Here is a 27,809-nt window from a genome sequence, read left to right as displayed (position 1 = left end):
ATCGTTCCTTAAACACAATCCATCAAGTCTCATACAGCTGACAGGGGGACACCTTCTCAACGCCGAGTGCCGTGAATGTCCATATTTTACACTGTAATCTCCATGCAGAAAAGAAGCTAACAATAACAACACACCTCACTGGACCAGTTACATTCAATCAACGATCCAATCAATCGATTGATTGTCATTTCCAGATGAGTCGGGGAGAGGCACAGCAGACAGGTGTCAGAGCGAGCGGGAGAACCAGGGTGTGGCCAGAGCACGATGACTCCGGCTAGGCCTCTCCTTTAGCCCTGCATGCTCAGCTCAATGAGGGGTCCAGCGAACACTCCCATGGTGCCGATGATACACACAGCCATGAACACACACAGCAAGATGTGGTCCAGGACCATGGCTACAAACTTCCACTCCTCAGCAGCCTGAGAGAGGAGGGAAGAGAGAGGAGGGTGAAAGGTGAGGACAGAGAGGAGGGAAGAGAGAGGAGGGGGTGAAAGGTGAGGAGAGAGAGGAGGGAAGAGAGAGGAGGGGGTGAAAGGTGAGGAGAGAGAGGAGGGAAGAGAGAGGAGGGGGTGAAAGGTGAGGAGAGAGAGGAGGGGGTGAAAGGTGAGGAGAGAGAGGAGGGAAGAGAGAGGAGGGGGTGAAAGGTAAAGAGGGAAGAGAGAGGAGAGATGAGAGAGAGAGAGAGAGAGGGGGTGAGGAGAGAGAGAGAGGGAGAGAGAGAGAGAGAGGGGGGGTGAGGAGAGAGGGAGAGAGAGAGAGAGAGAGGGGGTGGGAGAGGAGAGAGAGAGAGAGAGAGAGATGTGATGTGAGGAGAGAATAGAGAGAGAGAGAGGGGGGGTGAGGAGAGAGCGAGAGAGCGCGAGGGGGTGAGGAGAGAGAGAGAGAGAGAGAGAGAGAGAGGGGGTGATGTGAGGAGAGAATAGAGAGAGGAGAGGTGATGAGAGAGAGAGAGAGAATAGAGAGAGGGAGAGGGGGTGAGGAGAGAGAGAGAGAGAGGTGATGTGAGGAGAGAAATAGAGAGAGAGAGGAGATGTGAGGGGGAGAGAATAGAGAGAGAGAGAGGGGGAGAGAGAGAGAGAGAGAGAAAGAGGTGATGTGAGGAGAGAATGGAGAGAATAGAGAGAGAGGTGATGATGTGAGGAGAGGAGAGAATAGAGAGAGAGAGAGAGAGAGAGGGAGGTGATGTGAGGAGAGAGAGAATAGAGAGAGAGTTGAGTCATTAACATTTTCAAGACAATTCGTTTTTGTATTAGCCACACAACATTAAAACATGAAAGCTCAAAAGATAGACGGACGGACGGACGGACGGACAGACAGACAGACAGACTCAGACAGACAGACAGACAGACAGACAGACAGACAGACAGACAGACAGACAGACAGACAGACAGACAGACAGCCAGACAGACAGACAGACAGACTCAGACAGACAGACAGACAGACAGACAGACAGACAGACAGACAGACAGACAGACAGACATGAGTTCCATAAATGCTTTCTGAGATCCTATTCTTACATTGTTGGACTCTTCATCAGACTTCATGGTCTCTGCGATGTACTTGACCCCCTCGATGGCACTGCGGACATCCGGGTTCTTGGTGATGGGGGACTGGAAGGTGACAGAGGCAGGGGCAGGCTTGCCCGAGATGTCGGAGATGTCAAAGTCAGCCGGGTGGATCCTCTTCTCCTGCCTGTCCCTGGATGGACGCTTCATTGTCGAGAAGAACATGAAATTGGGGATGGTGTCGATGAAAATCTGAAATACAGGAAAATACATTGTAATGAGTAACAAGACGTCATCTAAAGTAAATCAATTACTGTAAAAACATTGTAACGAATAACACAAAGTACTGTACAGTACATCAATTACTGTAAATACATTGTAATGAGTAACACAAAGAAATGTACAGTAAATCAATTATGGTAAATACATTGTAATGAGTAACACAAGTTATATATAGTACACTAATTACTGTAAATACATTGTATTGAGTTAACACAAATTACTATATACATTGTCTTGAGTAACACAAGAATACAGATTATAAATACATTGTCTTGAGTAACACAAGTTATATACAGTACACTAATTACTGTAGATACATTGTCTTGAGTAACACAAGTTATATACAGTACACTAATTACTGTAGATACATTGTATTGAGTAACACAAGTTATATATAGTACACTAATTACTGTAGATACATTGTCTTGAGTAACACAAGTTATATACAGTACACTAATTACTGTAGATACATTGTATTGAGTAACACAAGTTATATATAGTACATGAATGACTATAAATACATTGTAATGAGTAACACAAAGTACTGTAAAGCACATAATACTGTATTGGGGGACTAACATATTTTTCATGATAATCAAGATCACGTACATCAACCATAAAACCATGAGTACTCAATGAATAAACTGACTAACCTGACATGCCATTACTCAAATGACTCAGCTAAAGTCAGAAATAGGACAGACAGACAGACAGACAGACAGACAGACAGACAGACAGACTGTTCTTAACGACTTCCTGTCTCTCAAAGGAGAGCCCCGCTAGAGAGGCTGCTGAGAGCTGCGGGGTTCTAAATCAGTGGTGGCCAACCAGAGGTACTAGGACCCCTGGGGGTACTTGGTCTTTCCACATATGGTACCTGAGAAGACTCATGAAACCACCGGCTTACTGGTCAAATGCACAAGAGGGGGTACTTCAGGGGTACTCCGGGCAGAGCAGAATTCCGTTGGTGGAACAGTAACCCAAAAAGGTTGGGAACCACTGTTCTAAATGGCCGAAAGCAGAATGTCACTAACACCTGACAAAATACATGACATATTGCATTAGCACCACCAGGTGGCAGTGCAGCCAAGAGAAAACCCCAAAAGCCCAACTGAATACACAGAGAATTTAGGGGGGAGCGTGACAATCCAATGTCACGGCCATCACACCAAGGGGTCTGAAAACTAGGACACCACTAGATGTTGTACTGACATCGCTAAATTAGGAATGAGATGTGCTGACATTCACTTTGTCCATTGTACCTAGTCTACCTACTTGATTGATTGATTGATTGATTTATTGATTGACTGACTGATTGATATATTGACTGATTGACTGACTGACTGACATTGATTGACTGATTGATTTATTGACTGATTGACTGATTGACTGCTGATTGATTTATTGATTGACTGATTGATTTATTGATTGACTAATTTATTGACTGACTGACTGACTGATTTATTTATTGACTGATTGATTTATTGACTGGCTGACTGACTGATTGATTGACTGACTGACTGATTGATTGATTGATTTTGATCGATTGATTTATCGATCGGTCAGTCGGTTGGTTGACCTACCTTGATGGACTGACTGATTGATTAACTGACTGACTGATTTATTTATTTATTGACTGACTGATTGATTGATTTATTGACTGATTAATTGATTGACTGATTGACTGATTTATTGACCGACTGACTGACTGATTGACTGACTAACTTATTGACTGACTGACTGATTTATTGACTGATTGATTGACTGACTGATTGACTGACTAACTTATTCACTGACTGACTGACTGATTGACTGATTGATTTATTGATCGATAGATCGGTCGGTCGGTTGGTTGACCTACCTTGATTGACTGACTGATTGATTTGTTGATTTATTGATTTATTGACTGACTGACTGATTGATTTATTGACTGATTTATTGACTGACTGATTTATTGACTGACTGATTGACTGCCTTATTGACTGATTTATTGACCGACTGACTGACTGACTGATTGACTGACTGATTGATTTATCGATCGGTCGGTTGGTTGACCTATCTTGATTGACTGGCTGATTGATTTATTGATTGACTGACTCATTTATTTATTGACTGACTGACTGATTTATTTATTTACTGACTGACTAATTTATTTATTGAATTATTGACTGACTAACTGACTGACTGACTGACTGATTTATTGATTGACTGACTGATTATTAACTGATTGACTGATTTATTGACTGACTGACTGATTGATTGATTGACTGATTGACTGACTGACTGATTGACTGACTGATTGATTGACTGATTGATTGACTGATTGATTGACTGACTGACTGACTGACTGACTGACTGGCTGACTGATTGACTGATTGATTGACTGACTGACTGACTGACTGACTGATTGATTGATTGACTGACTGATTGATTGACTGACTTATTGATTGACTGATTGATTGACTGACTGATTTATTTATTGACTGACTGATTGACTGACTGACTGATGGATTTATTGATCGATCGGTCGGTCGGTCGGTCGGTTGACCTACCTTGCGGACCCACTGGGGCATTGTGTGTGTACTGGGAGAGCGGTGGTGTGTGTTGATGACGATGACGGTGATGACGATGGAGGCTATGACGAAGACCATGGTGAAGAGCATGTACTTCCCAATGAGAGGCACCGCACTGGAGGTGGAGGGGATGAGCTCCACGATGACCAGCAGAAACACAGTGAGAGACAGCAGGACAGAGATAGACAGGGTCATCTTCTCACCTGTATGGACCAGAGACACTGGTGTCAACAACAACAACAAGACCACAGTGAGAGACAGCAGGACAGATAGACAGGGTCATCTTCTCACCTGTATGGAGCAGAGACACAGGAGTCAACAACAACAACATCAACATCAACAACATCATCAAAAACAACAACAACATCAACAACAACATCAACATTAACAACAACAAAAAGACCACAGTCGAAGACAGCAGGACAGATAGACAGGGTCATCTTCTCACCTGTATGGAACAGAGAAACTGGAGTCAACAACAACAACAACAACAACATCATCAACATTAACAACAACAAGACCACAGTTGAAGACAGCAGGACAGATAGACAGGGTCATCTTCTCACCTGTATGGAACAGAGACACTGGAGTCAACAACAACAACAAACATCACAACAAGACCACAGTCGGAGACAGCAGGACATATAGACAGGGTCATCTTCTTACATACAGAGACATGGTTAGAGGAGTCAAACACAACAATACACTGCAGCAATACTACTCTAAAACCACTGACATATTTGATCTATTCAAACAGCTGGTAACACTTTCAGGACTATTTAATGAGAAACTGTTACTGCCTTTGTGAAAGCGTTCGACAGACCCAAGAGCAATTGGTCCACGGCTTGTGGGGATTGTTGTTTTAAATGTATTGTACACTACGTGAGTCAGCCAAGAAAAGACACATTTCCATTATATGTAAATGTGGGGAAATTTGTGAATTTGAATTTTCAGCAAGTCTACCAGAGTCAGTCAAAAAGACCAGTCTAGTCAGGAAGGAGAACAGCAGGCCTACCAGAGTCAGTGGGGAGGTAGAAGACCAGTCTAGTCAGGAAGGAGAACAGCAGGCCTACCAGAGTCAGTGGGGAGGTAGAAGACCAGTCCAGTCAGGAAGGAGAACAGCAGGCCTACCAGAGTCAGTGGGGAGGTAGAAGACCAGTCCAGTCAGGAAGGAGAACAGCAGGCCTACCAGAGTCAGTGGGGAGGTAGAAGACCAGTCCAGTCAGGAAGGAGAACAGCAGGCCTACCAGAGTCAGTGGGGAGGTAGAAGACCAGTCCAGTCAGGAAGGAGAACAGCAGGCCTACCAGAGTCAGTGGGGAGGTAGAAGACCAGTCCAGTCAGGAAGGAGAACAGCATGCAGGGGATGAAGACCAGTCCAGTCAGGAAGGAGAACAGCAGGCCTCAGCATCAGGAAGTGGGGAGGTGAAGATCCAGGTAGGGTGTGTCAGGGCAGCAGGTCATGGGGAGTACACCAGTGCTTCCAGGAATAGTCCTGCAGGCCTCAGAGTCAGTGGGGATGAAGTTACCAGGTCAGGACAGGAAGGAGAACAGCAGGCCTACCAGGGTCCGTACAGGGCTAGGGTCAAAGACCAGTCTGGTTAAATTAAGATAAGCAGGCCTACCATTAGTTCATATGGGATGACAATTATTTTTTCCCATCCAGTCAGGAAGGAGAACAGCATTATGTTGGATGAGGCTGGTTTAAACTATGAGAGGCAGCCTAGCAACAGGGTGGTAGGTGATATCTAGGGTCCTTTCAGGGCAGCAGGCATTGTTACTAGTTTCTAGCTCTTTTTCATGGGATTGTTACTATTTCTACTCTTTTTCATGGGATTGTTACTATTTCTACTCATTTTCATGGGATTACTTCTATTTCTACTCCTTTTCATGGTTATTAAGATTCTATTTCTACTTATTTTCATATGGGATTGCTTTTTCTATTTCTATTCACATTTGTCATGGGATTGCTGGTATTTCTACTCATTTTCATGGGATTGCTTCTATTTCTAACATGGGATTGCTTCTATTTCTATTCCTTTTCATGGGATTGCTTCTATTTCTACTCTTTTTCATGGGATTGTTCTATTTCTATTCCTTTTCATGGGGTTGTTACTATTTCTACTCTTTTTCATGGGATTGTTACTATTTCTACTCTTTTTCATGGGATTGTTACTATTTCTACTCATTTTCATGGGATTGCTTCTATTTCTACTCCTTTTCATGGGATTGCTTCTATTTCTACTCCTTTTCATGGGATTGCTTCTATTTCTATTCCTTTTCATGGGATTGTTACTATTTCTACTCTTTTTCATGGGATTGTTACTATTTCTACTCATTTTCATGGGATTACTTCTATTTCTACTCCTTTTCATGGGATTGCTTCTATTTCTACTCCTTTACATGGGATTGTTACTATTTCTACTCTTTTTCATGGGATTGTTACTATTTCTACTCTTTTTCATGGGATTGCTTCTATTTCTACTCCTTTTCATGGGATTGCTTCTATTTCTACTTGTTTTCATGGGATTGCTTCTATTTCTACTCCTTTTCATGGGATTGCTTCTATTTTTATTCCTTTTCATGGGGTTGTTACTATTGTGACTCCTTTTCATGGGATTGTTACTATTTCTACTCTTTTTCATGGATTGCTTCTATTTCTACTCCTTTTCATGGGATTGTTAATATTTATACTCTTTTTCGTGGGATTGTTACTATTTCTACTCCTTTTCATGGGATTGCTTCTATTTCTACTCCTTTTCATGGGATTGCTTCTATTTCTACTCCTTTTCATGGGATTGTTACTATTTCTACTCATTTTCATGGATTGCATTTATTTTTACTCCTTTTCATGGGATTGTTAATATGTCTACTCATTTTCATGAATTGCATTTATTTCTACTCCTTTTCATGGGATTGCTTCTATTTCTACTCCTTTTCATGGGATTGCTTCTATTTCTACTCTTTTTCATGGGATTGTTACTATTTCTACTCCTTTTCATGGGATTGCTTTTATTTCTACTCCTTTTAATGGGATTGTTACTATTTATACTCATTTTCATGGGATTCTTGGAACATTTTCAGATGTGCTTTTTGGATATTTGTGCTTTTCAAACTTCTTACCGGGTTGACCACTACCAGGTTGCCGTCGTAGGTCCATGTCCCCAGCTTCATACTGCAGTTCTGCAGGTCGAAGGGGAAGTGAAGCACAATGATCTCACAGTAGCTCTTAAAGATGGCCGGAGGGTTCCAGGTGATCAGACCTGTGTGCTCCAGCAGCACCTTGGTCTCATGGACGATTGCAAAGTCTCCATCTGCACTGCAGGAAGTGGAGAGGATTGACTCGTTAGCATCGGAGTCAATGGATTCCTATGGGCTCTTGTGTTAGCCTGCTAAGTTAACCAAAGTCTCCATCTGCACTGCAGGAAGTGGAGAGGATTGACTCGTTAGCATCGGAGTCAATGGATTCCTATGGGCTCTTGCGTTAGCCTGCTAAGCTAACCAAAGTCTCCATCTGCACTGCAGGAAGTGGAGAGGATTGACTCGTTAGCATCGGAGTCAATGGAATCCTATGGGGCTCTTGCGTCAGCCTGCTAAGCTAACTAAAGTCTCCATCTGCACTGCAGGAAGTGGAGAGGATTGACTCGTTAGCATCGGAGTCAATGGAATCCTATGGGGCTCTTGCGTTAGCCTGCTAAGCTAACCAAAGTCTCCATCTGCATTGCAGGAAGTGGAGAGGATTGACTCGTTAGCATCGGAGTCAATGGATTCCTATGGGCTCTTGCGTTAGCCCGCTAAGCTAACCAAAGTCTCCATCTGCACTGCAGGGATAAATTGACAAATGACGTGGAAATTCAGTACTGAGAGAGACTTGGTCATTTCTTCAAACAATCATTTTTATTTAATATTGATTATTAATTATTGCAATAATGAAATTGTCAGCCCAACAGTCTTGAACATTGGACTGAGAGCCTTCCCTTTACAGACAATGCACAGTTTATATAGCTACTATCCAGAATACTTTGTTCCACCCCTCCCATATAGATTGGGGGCACCATAAGCCACTTTGGGTTCATCCTCTGGTCATCTGCAGTGTCCCAGATGCCAGGATAATCAGAAATACTGAGGCCTTTGTTCTGTTCCTCCAGGCGATCTCTATCTCAGTTAAAACCACCCCACATCCTGTCCATGGAATACATCTTCCTCAGTGCCCCACTGATCATAGAATATAATGTGTCAGGACAGATGTATCACCCTCTAGTATCACCCATGTCCTCAGTGCACCACTGATCATATAATATAATGTGTCAGGACAGATGTATCACCCTCTAGTATAACCCATGTCCTCAGTGCCCCACTGATCATAGAATATAATGTGTCAGGACAGATGTATCACCCTCTAGTATAACCCATGTCCTCAGTGCCCCACTGATCATAGAATATAATGTGTCAGGACAGATGTATCACCCTCTAGTATAACCCATGTTCTCAGTGCCCCACTGATCATAGAATATAATGTGTCAGGACATATGTATCACCCTCTAGTATCACCCATGTCCTCAGTGCCCCACTGATCATAGAATATAATGTGTCAGGACAGATGTATCACCCTCTAGTATCACCCATGTCCTCAGTGCCCCACTGATCATAGAATATAATGTGTCAGGACAGATGTATCACCTTCTAGTATCACCCATGTCCTCAGTGCCCCACTGATCATAGAATATAATGTGTCAGGACAGATGTATCACCCTCTAGTATCACCCATGTCCTCAGTGCCCCACTGATCATAGAATATAATGTGTCAGGACAGATGTATCACCCTCTAGTATCACCCATGTCCTCAGTGCCCAGACTAGCTACAGGAAACTAGAGTCAGTCTTACTCTTAGTTAAATATATTATCGTTTACTATTAATATCAAACAAATTAGGTAAGTACGTAATTTTGCAATTTCACACATTAGCATCAGAATCAATAGATTCCCATGGGGAATTGTGTTAGCCTGATTAGATCATCAGGGAATGCTGAAAACAACTCAATTATGCCAAACATGTTGTTTCATGGGTGATAGACAAAAGTTGAGGTAGATTAAAGACAACCAGTTAAATGTAACTAAATGTCATCAAAAATTTAATCCACGTAATTCCCAAAATATATTATTTCATGAGAGGGCCATAAACAATAACTAGTAATGTTGCATACGCAAAGGCTAACATCTCACCTTTCTGGTAAAAATAGTTGTACATTGCTGAGGTGTCGTCCCTTTGGAGGACATAAGTACACAGTACAAATATGAAACAAATTTGATATAAATATGAAATATATTATATGATGTATTTCCTATTCAACAAAACTGTATGACTAAGGCTTGAAATGACTTATATGCTTTCTAAACATAGCATAATCAAATGATAAAACCACTAACTATAATATTTCACCTATGACTGTCTCTCTCTACTGCACCTGCTGTCTCTAACTCTGAATGTTCGGCTATTTAAAGCCAACTGACATTTACTCCTGAGGTGCTGACCTGTTTCACCCGACAACCACTGTGACCTTGACCCTGCTGGTCATCTAGGAACGTTTGAACATCTTGGCCATGTTCTGTTATAATCTCCACCCGGCACAGCCAGAAGAGGACTAGCCACCCCTCAGAGCCTGGTGCCTCTCTAGGTTTCTTTCTAGGTTCCTGCCTTTCTAGGGAGTTTTTCCTAGCCACCGTGCTTCTACATCTGCATTGCTTGCTGTTTGGGGTTAAAGCCGCAGCTGTCTAAGGCACTGCATATCAGTGTTAGAGGCGTCACTACAGACATCCTGGTTTGATTCCAGGCTGTATCACAACCGACCTTGATTGGGAGTCCCATAGGGCGCGCACAATGGGCCCAGCGTCGTCCGTGTTAGGGTTTGGCCGGCTTAGGCCGTCGTTGTAAATAAGAATTTGTTCTTAACGGACTTGCCCAGTTAAATAAAGTTTAAATAAAGAAAACATTTCAATGTAATCCCCTTTGGTCTCTATCACTAGCTGCCCTTCAGGAATAGACTAGCTTCTGAAGAGGTCTTATCTAATAGGCCTCAGCAAGTCAATGAATACTGTACATCGGTCAAAGTAAAAGATGGACTGGTTCTTACTTGTTATAGAGCACGAGGTCGGGACGCCAGATGTCTGTAGAAGGAATTCTGATCTTCTTAATTCCACTATAATCATCAGGGTTCCACTTCAGATTCACGTCCTCCCATATCTGAGTACAACACAACCTCCCATATCTGAGTACAACACAACCTCCCATATCTGAGTACAACACAACCTCCCATATCTGAGTACAACACAACCTCACATATCTGAGTACAACACAACCTCCCATATCTGAGTACAACACAACCTCCCATATCTGAGTACAACACAACCTCCCATATCTGAGTACAACACAACCTCCCATATCTAAATACAACACAACCTCCCATATCTGAGTACAACACAACCTCCCATATCTGAGTACAACACAACCTCCCATATCTGAGTACAACACAACCTCCCATATCTGAGTACAACACAACCTCCCATATCTGAGTACAACACAACCTCCCATATCTAAATACAACACAACCTCCCATATCTGAGTACAACACAACCTCCCATATCTGAGTACAACACAACCTCCCATATCTGAGTACAACACAACCTCCCATATACAACACAACCTCCCATATCTAAATACAACACAACCTCCCATATACAACACAACCTCCCATATCTGAGTACAACACAACCTCCCATATCTGAGTACAACACAACCTCCCATATCTGAGTACAACACAACCTCCCATATCTGAGTACAACACAACCTCCCATATCTGAGTACAACACATCCTCCCATATCTGAGTACAACACAACCTCCCATATCAAAATACAACACAACCTCCCATATCTGAGTACAACACAACCTCCCATATCTGAGTACAACACAACCTCCCATATCTGAGTACAACACAACCTCCCATATCTGAGTACAACACAACCTCCCATATCTAAATACAACACAACCTCCCATATCAAAATACAACACAACCTCCCATATCTGAGTACAACACAACCTCCCATATCTGAGTACAACACAACCTCCCATATCTGAGTACAACACAACCTCCCATATCTGAGTACAACACAACCTCCCATATCTGAGTACAACACAACCTCCCATATCTAAATACAACACAACCTCCCATATCTGAGTACAACACAACCTCCCATATCTACATTCAACACAACCTCCCATATCTGAGTACAACACAACCTCCAACATATATCTGAGTACAACACAACCTCCCATATCTAAATACAACACAACCTCCCATATCTAAATACAACACAACCTCCCATATCTGAGTACAACACAACCTCCCATATCTAAATACAACACAACCTCCCATATCTGAGTACAACACAACCTCCCATATCTGAGTACAACACAACCTCCCATATCTAAATACAACACAACCTCCCATATCTGAGTACAACACAACCTCCCATATCTACATACAACACAACCTCCCATATCTGAGTACAACACAACCTCCCATATCTGAGTACAACACAACCTCCCATATCTAAATACAACACAACCTCCAACATATCTGAGTACAACACAACCTCCCAGTACAACACAACTCCCATATCTGTACAACACAACCTCCCATATCTAAATACAACACAACCTCCTATATCTACAACACAACCTCCCATATCTGAGTACAACACAACCTCCCATATCTAAATACAACACAACCTCCCCCATTTCTGAGTACAACACAACCTCCATCAACACAACCTCCCATATCTAAATACAACACAACCTCCCATATCTGAGTACAACACAACCTCCCATATCTAAATACAACACAACCTCCCATATCTGAGTACAACACATCCTCTCATATCTGAGTACAACACAACCTCCCATATCTGAGTACAACACATCCTCCCATATCTGAGTACAACACAACCTCTCATATCTAAGTACAACACAACCACAAAAACGACAGTGAGAAACCATACCTGTTTCAGACGAACATTACTGGTCACAATTTGATTGACTTCATCCTGACAAAGACAAGGGAAGAGACTTTGTATAAGAAGAAGAAGAAGAAGAAGAAGAAGAAGAAGAAGAAGAAGAAGAAGAAGAAGAAGAAGAAGAAGAAGAAGGAGAAGGAGAAGAAGGAGAAGGAGAAGAAGGAGAAGGAGAAGAAGAAGAAGAAGAAGAAGAAGAAGGAGAAGAAGAAGAAGAAGAAGAAGAAGAAGAAGAAGAAGAAGAAGAAGAAGAAGAAGAAGAAGGAGAAGAAGAAGAAGAAGAAGAAGAAGAAGAAGAAGAAGAAGAAGAAGAAGAAGAAGAAGAAGAAGAAGGAGAAGAAGAAGAAGAAGGAGAAAAGAGAAGAAGAAGAAGAAGAAGAAGAAGAAGAAGAAGAAGATGAAGAAGAAGAAGAAGAAGAAGAAGAAGAAGAAGAAGAAGAAGGACCCATGTCCAGTCCTATAAGCGGTCCTGTTTTCCTCACCACACTAATGAGCTGGATGAGCTGCAAGCCTACGGTCACCACCACCGGATCTCTGAAGTGATTGACAGGGCGGACCACCTTGTTATAGCCGGTGAACAGGGTTTTAACCAGACGTGTCTCATCTTCTGAACACCTGGCTGAACCTGCACAACACACACACACGCACGCACACACACACACACACACACACACGCACGCACGCACGCACGCACACACACACACACACACACACACACACACACACACACACACCGAAGATGAATAGTCAAGGCTATATCTAATATAGACACACGCACACTCTCAAAAATATATTTGCTATCTGAGAAAGCACATGGGGAACTCATGAGAACCCGGGTGTAGAAGCGTTATCTCTTCATTTCATTATCTTAAGTGAATGAACCACACTTTATAAGTTCTCTAAAGTAAGTGGGCATACTTTAAGCCTACTTGTTGTAGTGTCGGCTTAGCGCTGATGGGGCTAAAGCAACAATGCAGAGAGCAGCTGAGTCAACGTGGACCAGCAGGAATTCATGACACATAGACCAAGCATTTATCAGGCTGGGAAAGATGATCCACCAGGACTATGCCTATTTTTAGAGACCATGCTGTTAGTTAAGAGTTGTTCTGGATTATCACAACGTTTATAGACTAGGAAGTTGATATTATCACACATTATATACCCCATTATCCCACAGTATATACCCCATTATCCCACATCATATACCTCATTATCCCTCAGTATAGCACATCATATACCTCATTATATACACATTATATATACTTCATTATCCCACATCATATACCTCATTATCCCCACATCATATACCTCATTATCCCACATTATTACACATTATATACTTCATTATCCCACATTATATACCCATTATCCCACATCACATTATCCCACATCATATATTATCCCCACATTATATTCCTCATTATCCCACATCATATACCTCATTATCCCACATCATATACTTCATTATCCCCATCATATATATTATCCCTCATTATCACACATCATATGACTCTGTATCACACATCATATACCTCATTATCCCACATCATATACCTCATTATCACACATCATATACCCCATTATCCCCACATTATATTCCCTCATTATCATATACCTCATTATCACACATCATATACCTCATTATCCCCACATTATATACCTCATTATCCCACATTTATACTTTATTATCACATCATATACCTTATTATTCCCACATTATATACCTCATTATCCCACATCATATACCTCATTATCCCACATCATATACCTCATTATCACACATCATATACCTCATTATCACATATCATATACCTTCATTATCACACATCACATATACATCATTATCCCACATCATATACCTCATTATCTCCACATGATATACCTCATTATCACACATTATATGACTCTGTTATCACACATCATATACCTCATTATCACACATCATATACCTCATTATCACACATCATATACCTCATTATCACACATCATATACCATCATATACCTCATTATCACACATCATATACCTCATTATCACACATTATATACCTCATTATCCCACATTATAGATCTCATTATCCCACATAATATACCTCATTATCACATATCATATACCTCATTATCCCCACATTATATACCTCGTTATCCCACATAATATATCTCATTATCACACATCAAATACCTCATTATCACACATCATATACCTCATTATCACACATTATATACCTCATTATCACTAACTGGCTACATCCTCTTCTACCATTGAAAATGATCCTATAGAGATCCGTGCCATACCATATATATCTACACAATTGTATACATTTAAGTAACGTCGTAACTCCCTTCAAAACCTGCTCTGCATTCTGGTTGCAAAAAAGCAGACACGCTGAGATTTACACACAGCTCTAGATGGAAGGAGGGACATTGCACTTGTACCTGTCAATCATGTCCTCTCTGGTTTAACGTAAGACCGACTCAAAACTGACTCTAGAACATTGACATGTTTATCCAGTTTGGGTTGAATAACAAGTGATTCATTTCAAAAGTGTTTCTGATCAATAAACACTGCAATCAAACACACATCAGCAAAACTGGTATAGGTCAAAAGGTGAAGGTAAAGCATGCCAAAGGGTTATAACTCACCTGCTATAACAACCAGAATCCCAACAAGAAGAGGGTGTACCTTCAAATAAAACATCTGTTAAATAATATGACGGTTTATATGTTCTATGACTGGTTATATCTTTATAACCTGGGTTGTGTTGTCAACCAAACGGCAGTTGGAGTCCTCTAACCTGCTCTGTTCTCTTCCCTGTTCTACTCTGCTCTTCTCTTCTCTAATCTGTTCTACTCTGTTCTGCTCTACTCTGGGCCTCTAATCTTGTAACAGACTAGATCCTATCCCAACATGGTCTCTCTCTGCTTATCTGTGCTCTACTCTGCTGGGCTGTGGTCTCTGGGGCAGTAGGACTGAGCTATTGTTGAATCCCCAGTAGCAGCCAGACAGCATGTGGTACTGGGGGACAGCTGCTCACTGGGAGTGTGAGAGGTACTTTCACACGTGCTGCTTCTCCTGTCAGGATGTCATGGTCTACTCTGTCGGGAACTCACCACCCCCTTCACCAGAACCACAAATATGACTGGGCACAGGCACCAGGTCAACGTCTAGTTTTGATTTACATTTGGTTGAGTTGTCAACTAACGTGATTTCAATGTGAATTCAACAAAAAAATGTCCAGTTTTTCACCTGATTCAAAGTCATCACATTGAATTGTTGTTGTTTGACATGTTTCAACCAGTTTTACCCAGTGGAGTGGGTGAACAGCAATGACTTTACAGACACTATGGAAATGACATGGCAACAACGTGGATTCAACCAGTTTTACCCAGTGGAGTGGGTGTGAACAGCAAGGACTTTACAGACACTATGGAAATGACATGGCAACAACGTGGATTCAACCAGTTTTACCCAGTGGAGTGGATGTGAACAGCAAGGACTTTACAGACACTATGGAAATGACATGGCAACAACGTGGATTCAACCAGTTTTACCCAGTGGAGTGGGTTGAACAGCAAGGACTTTACAGACACTATGGAAATGACATGGCAACAACGTGGATTCAACCAGTTTTACCCAGTGGAGTGGGTGTGAACAGCAAGGACTTTACAGACACTATGGAAATGACATGGCAACAACGTGGATTCAACCAGTTTTACCCAGTGGAGTGGATGTGAACAGCAATGACTTTACAGACACTATGGAAATGACATGGCAACAACGTGGATTCAACCAGTTTTACCCAGTGGAGTGGGTGTGAACAGCAAGGACTTTACAGACACTATGGAAATGACATGGCAACAACGTGGATTCAACCAGTTTTACCCAGTGGAGTGGGTGTGAACAGCAAGGACTTTACAGACACTATGGAAATGACATGGCAACAACGTGGATTCAACCAGTTTTACCCAGTGGAGTGGGTGTGAACAGCAAGGACTTTACAGACACTATGGAAATGACATGGCAACAACGTGGATTCAACCAGTTTTACCCAGTGGAGTGGGTGTGAACAGCAAGGACTTTACAGACACTATGGAAATGACATGGCAACAACGTGGATTCAACCAGTTTTACCCAGTGGAGTGGGTGTGAACAGCAAGGACTTTACAGACACTATGGAAATGACATGGCAACAACGTGGATTCAACCAGTTTTACCCAGTGGAGTGGGTGTGAACAGCAAGGACTTTACAGACACTATGGAAATGACATGGCAACAACGTGGATTCAACCAGTTTTACCCAGTGGAGTGGATGTGAACAGCAATGACTTTACAGACACTATGGAAATGACATGGCAACAACGTGGATTCAACCAGTTTTACCCAGTGGAGTGGGTGTGAACAGCAAGGACTTTACAGACACTATGGAAATGATGACTCATTCAATTTAATTCTCTTTTCCAAATTTGTTTGAACCTTGACCTGCCTATGTTGTTCTTCTCAAAGTAGTTGAGTTTTTGTTCTTCAAAAGTACACACATGGTTATGGGCTTTAAAAAAGAAGACACCTGTATCATGTCAGATATGGAGTTGAAATGTATTACATGTTGAGTTTTCATCCCAACATTACACATCATATACATCACAGAAGACTGAAATATAACACAACCGTTTGACATAGAAAAACAGATTTTCTGCGCCTCCCACCCCACTAAAAGGTTTATTAATTATAAAATTATGAAAAATCTTAACAACATTCCACCCATGAGGCCACTAGAGGGCGATTTGGTCATTTTCCTGCAGGAAAGGCTACTGCCGGTGATTCTTTTTAAACTATATTTAAAAGAAAGAAAACTATGCAAAGTTGTACATTCATTTGTATGGTATCAAATCCTCTTTTTCCTGTTCGAATAAATTAAATAAATATTAAGAAATCTTTGAGGATAAATCCCCTAGTGGTGCTTTGCAATGTGTGTCAGCTGCTGCCATTCAAAATGGCTAAGTCAAGTAAAAAAACAATAAATTATTTTCACAATCAAAAGTTTTACAATACAACGTATAAAACAAACAAATCATTGTAAACAACACACCGTTATTTATCTAATTCAGGGGATCCTAAACTTTTTTCACTCAGGCTCCCACTTCCAGCATAGGGGAACATTCCACGCCCCAAAATCTCTTAATCGGACACAATAAATCTTCCCGTGTCCACAGCAGGAGAACAGGATGAGGTAGATCAGACGCCATCAGCTGTCTGAACAAGTCCTCTGAATGGAGCAGAGTAACAAAGGACACGTTCCAGGTCGTCTCACATGCAGTTCACACGACCTCACAACGCCTGGTTAAGTGTTCAACAACAGTAATACAATATATAGTTTACATACTATAAACACACACACACATCCACAACTGCATTAACTGACAACCTGGAATGCTCTCTCTCTCTCTCTCTCTCGCTCTTTCTCTCTCTCTCTCTCTCTCTCTCTCTCTCTCGCGCTCTCTCTGTCTCTCTCTCTCTCTCTCTCTCTCTCTCTCTGTCTCTCTCTCTCTCTCTCTCTCTCTCTCTCTCTCTCTCTCTCTCTCTCTCTCTCTCGCTCTCTCTCTCTCTCTCTCTCTCTCGCTCTCTCTCTCTCTCTCTCTCTCTCTCTCTCTCTCTCTCGCCTCTCTCTCTCTTCTCTCTCCCCCTCTCTCTCTCTCTCTTGCTCTCTCTCTCTCTCTCTCTCTCTCTCTCTCTCTCTCTCTCTCTCTCTCTCTTTCTCTCTCTCCCCTCTCTCTCTCTCTCTCCCACTCTCTCTAAACACTGTAAACACAGACACATCCATGTGACCGCGCCGCTCCAGGTAAATTCCCCACGATCTCCCAGGTGTCCTGTTCGGGGTCGTACCTCTCCACACTCTGCAGGTAGGTGCCCTTGGAGTAGGAGTAGCCCCGGTGACATACAGGGACCCGTTCATGGCCACGGCGCCACACTCCATCCTCCTCTCCTTGGTCCTGGCCAGCTGGCTCCACTCATCTCTGTCCGGTTCGTAACAGTCTGTGATGGTGGTCTGGCCACCCACCAGGTACAGCTTGGGGGGAAGTGACACCAGGCACAGGCCGTACTCTAAGGGACAATCAAGACAGAGGTCAAATAAATGATCTTTGCTCAAATACAGGAAGGATGACTACTACTTGTGTGCATCACTTTACATGGTGTGTACATCCTATGATTTCACTTTTGCTTCAAGAGAGTAGACATCTCTGCATTCATATTTTTGTAAAGTTTGAATGCTGCACTACAACATAACTATGTGTTTTTCATAATTCCTTCAAGCCTGGGGTAAGTTAGTTATTAACAGTGTTCCTCGTGTGGTTGAGCCGCACCAGAACTTTGGGATTTTAATGCACTGTCCCATTTCCTCTCTGTAGCTCTATAGAGCCAGGGCTGGTATAACAGAGTTTATCTCTCTGTAGCTCTATAGAGCCAGGGCTGATATAACAGAGTTTATCTCTCTGTAGCTCTATAGAACCAGGGCTGATATAACAGAGTTTATCTCTCTGTAGCTCTATAGAACCAGGGCTGACATAACAGAGTTTATCTCTGTAGCTCTATAGAACCAGGGCTGATATAACATAGTTTATCTCTGTAGCTCTATAGAGCCAGGGCTGATATAACATAGTTTATATCTCTGTATCTCTATAGAACCAGGGATGATATAACATAGTTTATCTCTCTGTATCTCTATAGAACCAGGGCTGATATAACATAGTTTATCTCTCTGTAGCTCTATAGAACCAGGGCTGATATAACATAGTTTATATCTCTGTATCTCTATAGAACCAGGGATGATATAACATAGTTTATCTCTGTAGCTCTATAGAACCAGGGCTGATATAACATAGTTTATCTCTCTGTAGCTCTATAGAACCAGGGCTGATATAACATAGTTTATATCTCTGTATCTCTATAGAACCAGGGATGATATAACATAGTTTATCTCTCTGTATCTCTATAGAACCAGGGCTGATATAACATAGTTTATCTCTGTCATGTCTTGTTATGTCTGTTCCTGTCCTTTCTCTTCACTCTGTCTCTCTCTGCTGGTCTTTTAGGTTACCTTCTGTCTCTCATTCTTCAGCTGTTCTACATCTCCCCTAACTAGCTCATTCACTCTTTCTCACCTGTTCTCTTCTTCCCTCTGATTAGGTCTCTATTTCTCTCTGTTCCTGCTACTTTCAGTGTCTGATTCTTGTTTGTGTTTTTGATGCCAGAAGCAAGCTGTCGTCTCGTTTGCTTCCACCTTTGTCCTATCCTGTCGGAGTCTGCCTGGCAGGTGCATCCTGCACTATACTACGTTCTTTTGTTCCATTGTCAACGTTGGAAGAGGATTTATGCCATTCCTGTTTTTTATTAAAGAACTCTGTTTTCTGTTAAAACCGCTTTGGGTCTTCACTCAAGTACATAACAGAAGAATCAGACCAAGAATGGACCCAGCGGCCTCGACCCTTTTCACTCCGCCCCGCCGAGATCCAGGGAGCGATGCTAGGCAGACACGAGGAGGAATTGTCTGCTGCTCGACATGCCGTTGAGACCCTGGCCGTCCAAGTCTCCGACCTCACAAGACAGGTTCACCAACTCCACCTCGATCCACCGCCCACTTCCAGGGTTTCCGAGTCTCCGGAGCCCAGGATCAACAACCCGCCCTGTTACTCTGGGGAGCCCACTGAGTGCCGCTCATTCCTCACTCAGTGTGATGTGGTGTTCTCTCTCCAGCCCAACACTTACTCCAGGAGCGCAGCCCGCATCGCCTACGTCATTTCTCTCCTTACCCGGACGGGCGCGTGAGTGGGGCACGGCAATCTGGGAGGCGAGGGCTGAGTGTATTAACCAGTTTCAGGACTTTAAGGAGGAGATGATACGGGTCTTTGACCGTTCTGTTTTTGGGGAGGAGGCTTCCAGGGCCCTGTCTTCCCTATGTCAGGGGAATCGATCCATAACGGATTATTCTATTGAGTTTCGCACTCGCGCTGCCTCTAGTGACTGGAACGAGCCGGCTTTGCTCGCTCGTTTTCTGGAGGGTCTCCTCGTCGAGGTAAGGATGAGATCCTCTCCCGGGAGGTTCCTTCCAGTCTGACTCCTTAATAGCCCTCGCTATTCGCATAGAGCGACGGTTTGATCTTCGTCGCCGAGCTCGTGGAAAGGAGCCGCGTTCCGCCGTTGCTCCCCTCTCCACATCACTGCCACCTGCCGCATCACTGCCACCCTCCTCCGCCGGCTCGGATGCTGAGCCTATGCAGCTGGGGGTATCCGCATCTCGGCCAAGGAGAAGGAACGGAGAATCACCAATCGCCTCTGTCTCTACTGCGGCTCCGCTGGTCATTTTGTCACCTCATGTCCAGTAAAAGCCAGAGCTCATCAGTAAGGGGAGGGCTACTGGTGAGCGCAACTACTCAGGCCTCTCCTTCTGGATCACGCACTACCTTTCCGGTCCATCTCCGCTGGCCCGGTTCATCTGCTTCCTGCAGTGCCTTGATAGACTCTGGGGCGGAGGGCTGTTTTATGGACGAGACCTGGGCTCGGGAACATGACATTCCTCTCAGACAGTTAGGGGAGCCCACGGCCTTGTTCGCTTTAGATGGTAGTTCTCTCCTAAGATTCAGCGTGAGACGCCTGCCTTTAACCTCACTGTCTCTGGTAATCATAGCGAAACCATTTCTTTTTTAATTTTTCGTTCACCTTTTACACCTGTTGTTTTGGGTCATCCCTGGCTAGTGCGCCATAACCCTTCTATTAATTGGTCTAGTAATACTATCCTATCCTGGAATGTTTCTTGTCATGTGACCTGTTTAATGTCTGCTATCCCTCCTGTTTCCTCTGTCTCTTCTTCACAGGAGGAGCCTGGCGATTTGACAGGGGTGCCGGAGGAGTATCACGATCTGCGCACGGTGTTCAGTCGTTCCAAGGCCACTTCTCTCCCTCCACACCGGTCGATGACTGTAGTATTGATCTCCTTCCGGGAACTACCCCCCCGGGGTAGATTATACTCTGTCGGCTCCCGAACGTAAGGCTCTCAAGGATTATTTGTCGGTTTCGCCGACGCCGGTACCATAGTCTCCTCCTCCTCTCCCGCCGGAGCGGGGTTTTTTTTTGTTCAGAAGAAGGACGGATCCCTGCGCCCATGCGTGGATTATCGAGGGCTGAATGACATAACAGTTAAGAATCGTTATCCGCTCCTCTTATGTCTTCAGCCTTCGAGATCCTGCAGGGAGCCAGGTTTTTCACCAAATTGGACCTTCGTAACGCCTACCATCTCGTGCGCATCAGGAGGGGGACGAGTGGAAGACGGCGTTTAACACTCCGTTAGGGCACTTTGAATACCGGGTTCTTCCTTTCGGCCTCGTTAACCCTCCAGCTGTCTTTCAGGCACTAGTTAACGACGTCCTGAGAGACATGCTGAACATTTTTGTTTTCGTTTACATGGACGATATCCTGATTTTTTCACCGTCTCTCTCGATTCATGTTCAGCACGTGCGACGCGTCCTCCAGCGCCTTTTGGAGAACTGTCTTTATGTGAAGGCTGAGAAGTGCACTTTTCATGCCGCCTCTGTCCCTTTTCTCGGTTCCGTTATTTCCGCTGAGGGCATTAAGATGGATCCCGCTAAGGTCCAGGCTGTCATTGATTGGCCCGGGCTCCTAAGTCACGCGCCGAGCTGCAGCGCTTTCTGGGCTTCGCTAATTCTATCGTCGTTTCATCCGTAATTTCGGTCAGGTGGCAGCTCCCTCACAGCCCTTACTTCTGTTAAGACGTGCTTTTAAGTGGTCCGTTTCCGCCCAGGGAGCTTTTGATCTTCTTAAGAATCGCTTTACATCCGCACCTATTCTTGTTACACCTGACATCTCTAGTCAGTTTGTTGTTGAGGTTGACGCGTCAGAGGTGGGGCGTGGGAGCCATTCTTTCTCAGCGCTTCTCTCTGACGGCAAGGTCCATCCTTGCGCGTTTTCTCTCATCGCTATCGCCGTCAGAACGTAACTATGATGTTGGTAATCGCTGAACTGCCGCCATCCGCTAGCCCTAGGCGAATGGCGACAGTGGTTGGAGGGGGCGATCGCCTTTGTCGTTTGGACTGACCATAGGAACCTTGAGTACATCCGTTCAGCCAAACGACTTAATGCGCGTCAGGCTCAAGGGCTCTGTTTTTCGCTCGTTTCGAGTTTGTTATTTCTTATCGTCCGGGCTCAAAAACACCAAGCCTGATGCTTTATCTCGTCTCTTCAGTTCTTCTGAGGTCTCCACCGACCCCCGAGGGGATTCTCCCCTGAAGGGCGTGTTGTCGGGCTGACTGTCTGGGGAATTGAGAGGCAGGTAAAGCAAGCACTCGCACACTCCGTCGCCGCGAGCTTGTCCTAGGAACCTTCTGTCGTTCCCGTTCCTACCGTCCGGCCGTTCTTCAGTGGGCCCACTCTGCCAAGTTAGCCGGCCACCCCGGGCGTTCGGGGTACGCCGCTTCCATTCGCCAGCGTTTCTGGTGGCCCACTCGGGAACGTGACGCGCGTCGATTTGTCGCCGCTTGTCCGGTCTGCGCGCAGACTAAATCTGGGAACTCTCCTCCTGCCGGCCGTCTCAGACCGCTTCCCATTCCCTCTCGACCGTGGTCTCACATCGCTTTAGATTTCATCACCGGACTGCCTTCATCAGCGGGGAAGACAGTTATTCTACGGTTGTCGATAGATTCTCTAAGGCGGCTCATTTCATTCCTCTCGCTAAGCTCCTTCTGCTAAGGAGACGGCTCAGATCATTATCGAGAATGTTTTCCGACCATGGCCTTCCGTCTGACGCGCTTTCCGACAGAGGCCCGCAGTTCACGTCTCAATTTTGGAGGGAGTTTTGCCGTTTGATTGGGGCTTCCGTCAGTCTTCGTCCGCTTTCATCCCCAGTCTAACGGCCGCCGAACGGGCCAATCAGACTGTTGGTCGCATTTTTTACGCAGTCTTTTCTTTTCGTAACCCTGCGTCTTGGTCAGAACAGCTCCTGGGCAGAGTACGCCTACAACTTCGCTCCTCGTCTGCTACCGGTCTATCTCCCTTTCAGAGTAGCCTCGGGTACCAGCCTCCGCTGTTCTCATCTCAGCTCGCCGAGTCCTGCGTCCCTCCGCTCAGGCTTTTGTCCAGCGTTGCGAGCGCACCTGGAAGGGGGTCAGGTCGGCACTTTGCCGTAATAGGGCGCAGACTGTGAGGGCCGCAATAAGCGTAGGACCAAGAGTCCTAGATATTGCTGCGGTCAGAGAGTATGGCCTCCACTCAGAACCTTCCCTTAAGACAGCTTCGCAAGTTGGCCCCGCGGTTCATTGGTCCGTTCCGTATTTCCCAGGTCATTAATCCTGTCGCAGTGCGACTTCTTCTCCCGCTATCTTCGTCGCGTTCACCCGGTCTTCCATGTCTCCTGTGTTAAGCCCGTTCTTCGTGCCCCCGCTCGTCCCTCCCCCCCCCATCCTTGTCGAGGCGCACCCATCTACAGGGTTCGTAAGATTTGGACATGCGCCTCGGGGCCGTGGTCATCAGTACCTAGTGGATTGGGAGGGGTACGGTCCTGAGGAGAGGAGTTGGGCTCCCCTCTCGGGACGTGCTGGACCGTTCGCTGATCGATGATTTCCTCCGCTCGCCAGGTTTCCTCCTCGAGTGCGCCAGGAGGCGCTCGGTGAGTGGGGGGGTACTGTCATGTCTTGTTATGTCTGTTCCTGTCCTTTCTCTTCACTCTGTCTCTCTCTGCTGGTCTTTTTAGGTTACCTTCTCTGTCTCTCATTCTTCAGCTGTTCTACATCTCCCTAACTAGCTCATTCACTCTTTCTCACCTGTTCTCTTCCTCTGATTAGGTCTCTATTTCTCTCTGTTCCTGCTACTTTCAGTGTCTGATTCTTGTTTGTGTTTTTGATGCCAGAAGCAAGCTGTCGTCCTCGTTTGCTTCCACCTTGTCCTATCCTGTCGGAGTCTGCCTGGCAGGTGCATCCTGCACTATACTACGTTCTTTTTGTTCCATTGTCAACGTTGGAAGAGGATTTATGCCATTCCTGTTTTTTATTAAAGAACTCTGTTTTCTGTTAAAACCGCTTTTGGGTCTTCACTCAAGTACATAACAATCTCTCTGTATCTCTATAGAACCAGGGCTGATATAACATAGTTTATCTCTTCTGTAGCTCTATAGAGCCAGGGCTGATATAACATAGTTTATCTCTCTGTATCTCTATAGAACCAGGGCTGATATAACTGAGTTGTGTTGTGGTACCTGGATGAGGACAGGTCGTTGTTATGCTCCATTCATTGACATCTGCCCTGTAGGTCTGAATCTTATCATAGGTGCAGCTTCCCTTGTAACCATAGTGACCGCCTGCCACATATATTGTGTCTCTCAGAACACAGGCCGTAGCGTTCCCCTTACGCCTGTGACAAGGGAAGAAAGGAAGGCAGGCAAGAAGGAAGGAAGGAAGGAAGGAAGGAAGGAAGGAAGGAAGGAAGGAAGGAAGGAAGGAAGAATTGTCACTAAAAGGCTTTCAACCTTAAAACTACCATGAAACTCCAGCAGTAAACAAATACATTTACTATAAGACAAAACTTACAACAAAAAATCAACTGTCAAGTTACACAACTGTGTCATATTCCAAACCTTCATAGGCCAACCTACCTTGTACCATATTAGCTACGAGAATCCACTTCCTTTTCAGGGGGTCATAGAATTCCGTTTCCCCCATGGGCGCCCCTCCTCTGTACCCTCCTATGACGTAGACACACCCATGCAGACCCACAGAACAGTGGTAGTACCTCGCTGTCAGCATGGGCTGCCCCTGTGTCCATTTATCAGTGTCACTGCTGTAAACCCACACTGTATCTAGAGCCTCTGTAGTGTCTGTCCTGTAGCCGCCGCTAATGTAGATGTTGGAGCCCAGCAGGGTAACTCCATAACTCTCCTGGTGTGGTCTGGCATATCCTCCCCTGCTGCCACTGGTCCGTGACCGGGTCCCAGGTCTGGACCTCAGACAGAGTGTGCCAGTGGTACCCTCCCTATCACAAACATCCTGGAGGTCAGTCTCCTGCCCCTTCTGCACTGTTCCGAAGGGCTTTTATTGATATTAAAAGCGGTCTTCAGAGCTTGGACAAACAGAGAGTGGATGTCTTCAGTGTCAGTCTCCAGACACTGTCTATGAAGCTCCAAGGCCGTCCGGAGGTACTCTTCCTTCAGGTCTAAGTGGGCGGAGTGAAGAAGCTCCTGGAAGTGGCCCCTGCGGGCAAGAGTATCGTGGGCCAGCCACCTCACCACCCCCTCCACCAGCACCGCCTCTTTCAACACCTCCGCCAGGTTCTCCTCCTGCAGGAGGCTCCTCACCTTCTCCACCCCCAGCTCCTGGAACTCCTCCTCTCTCACCACCTGAGAAAATGACACTCTCAAATCACTAAAGACATTTAATAAACCCATCTATTGATTTAGTAGAATACATATCTCCTGAGTTTTTATATATATATATTGAATGACATCATATTTGTTGTTTGTTTCTGTGTATGTACCACGATGTAGGAATAAGCCTGAACCTAAGCCTGAACCATTACCTCGTGGAAGTGGCAGAGCAGCACCCTGCGTGCCTCCTTCTCCAGGGACAGACACACATGGAGCTGGGCGAAACGGAGCATGCCCAGACAGTTGTCGACGTCGAGGAGACGAACCAGGAAGTTCTCACAGGCCGCTTTTTCACGGCTCCGAACTGCAGCAGGTCTGCAGCCTTCAGCAGAGACTCTACATTCCACTGGGTAATGGAGGCCTGGGAGGGAGACAGTTTAGAGTTGCGTCCCAAATAGCAGCCTATTGTGCACTACTTTTGACCAGCGCCCTTAGGGTCCATATTACACTTTCTGGGAATAGGGTGCCATTTGGGATGCAGGAAATAACCTACACTATATATGCAGAAGTATGTGAACACCCCTTAAAATTAGTGGATTCGGCTATTTCAGCCACACCCGTTGCTGACGGGTGTACAAAACCGAGCACACCGCCATGCAATCTCCATAGACAAACATTGGCAATAGAATGGTCTGACTGAAGAGCTGAGTGCCTTTTAACGTGGCACCGTCATAGGATGCCACCTTTCCAACAAGTCAGTTTGTCAAATTTCTGCCCCGCTCAACTGTAAGTGCTGTTATTGTGAAGTGTAAATGTCTAGGAGCAACAACGGCTCAGCCGCGAAGTGGTAGACCACACAAGCTCATAGAACGGGACCGCCGACCTCTGAAGCACGTAAAGATCGTCTGTCCTCGGTTACAACACTCACTACCGAGTTCCAAACTGCCTCTGGAAGCAACGTCAGCACAAGAACTGTTCGTCAGGAGCTTCATGAAATGGGTTTCCATCATGGCAGAGCAGCCGATCTTAGCCTAAGATCACCATGCGCAATGCCAAGCGTCGGCTGGAGTGGTGTGAAGCTCGCCACCATTGGAGTCTGGATCATTGCAAATGCGTTTTCTGGAGTGATGAATCACACTTCACTACCTGGCAGTCCAATGGACGAATCTGGGTTCGGTAGAAGCCAAGAGAACGCCGACTGCCCCAATGCACAGTGTCAACTGTTTTGGTGGAGCAGGAATAATGTCTGGGGCTGTTTTTCATGGTTCGGGCAAGAGACCTTAGTTCCAGTGATGGGAAATCTTAACGCTACAGCACGCAATGACATTCTAGATGATTCTGTGCTTCCAAGATTTGTGGCAACAGTTTTGGGGAAGGCCCTTTCCTGTTACATTATGACAATGCCCCTGTGCACAAAGCGAGGTCCATGCAGAAACGGTTTGTTGAGATCAGTGTGGTAAAACTCGACTGTCCTGCACAGAGCCCTGACCTCAACCCCATCTAACCCTTTGGGATGAATTGGAACGCCGACTGCGAGTCAGGCCTAATCGCCCAACATCCGTGCCCGACCTCACTAATGATCTGAATGGAAGCAAGTCCCCGCAGCAGTGTTCCAACATCTAGTGGAAAGCCTTCCCAGAAGAGTGGAGACTGTTATAGCAGCAGTGTTCCAACATCTAGTGGAAAGCCTTCCCAGAAGAGTGGAGGCTGTTATAGCAGCAATGTTCCAACATCTAGTGGAAAGCCTTCCCATTAGAGTGGAGGCTGTTATAGCAGCAATGTTCCAACATCTAGTGGAAAGCCTTCCCAGAAGAGTGGAGGCTGTTATAGCAGCAATGTTTCAACATCTAGTGGAAAGCCTTCCCAGAAGAGTGGAGGCTGTTATAGCAGCAATGTTCCAACAACTAGTGGAAAGCCTTCCCAGAAGAGTGGAGGCTTTTATAGCAGCAATGTTCCAACATCTAGTGGAAAGCCTTCCCAGAGGAGTGGAGGCTGTTATAGCAGCAATGTTCCAACATCTAGTG

The 27,809-nt window shown here is 44.9% G+C and overlaps 2 pseudogenes; both read right to left on the bottom strand.

The window, feature by feature from the left end:
- Positions 1-211: 211 nt before the first annotated feature.
- On the bottom strand, positions 212-15,447 carry LOC135530987 (acetylcholine receptor subunit alpha-like; annotated as a pseudogene).
- A 2,767-nt stretch (positions 15,448-18,214) lies between these two features.
- LOC135530991 (kelch-like protein 23) lies at positions 18,215-26,441 on the bottom strand (annotated as a pseudogene).
- Positions 26,442-27,809: the final 1,368 nt, after the last annotated feature.

Source organism: Oncorhynchus masou, unplaced genomic scaffold (genome assembly GCF_036934945.1).
Source record: "Oncorhynchus masou masou isolate Uvic2021 unplaced genomic scaffold, UVic_Omas_1.1 unplaced_scaffold_1477, whole genome shotgun sequence".
Classification (NCBI taxonomy): Eukaryota; Metazoa; Chordata; class Actinopteri; order Salmoniformes; family Salmonidae; genus Oncorhynchus; species Oncorhynchus masou.
This window is presented reverse-complemented; position numbering and strand designations above follow the sequence as displayed.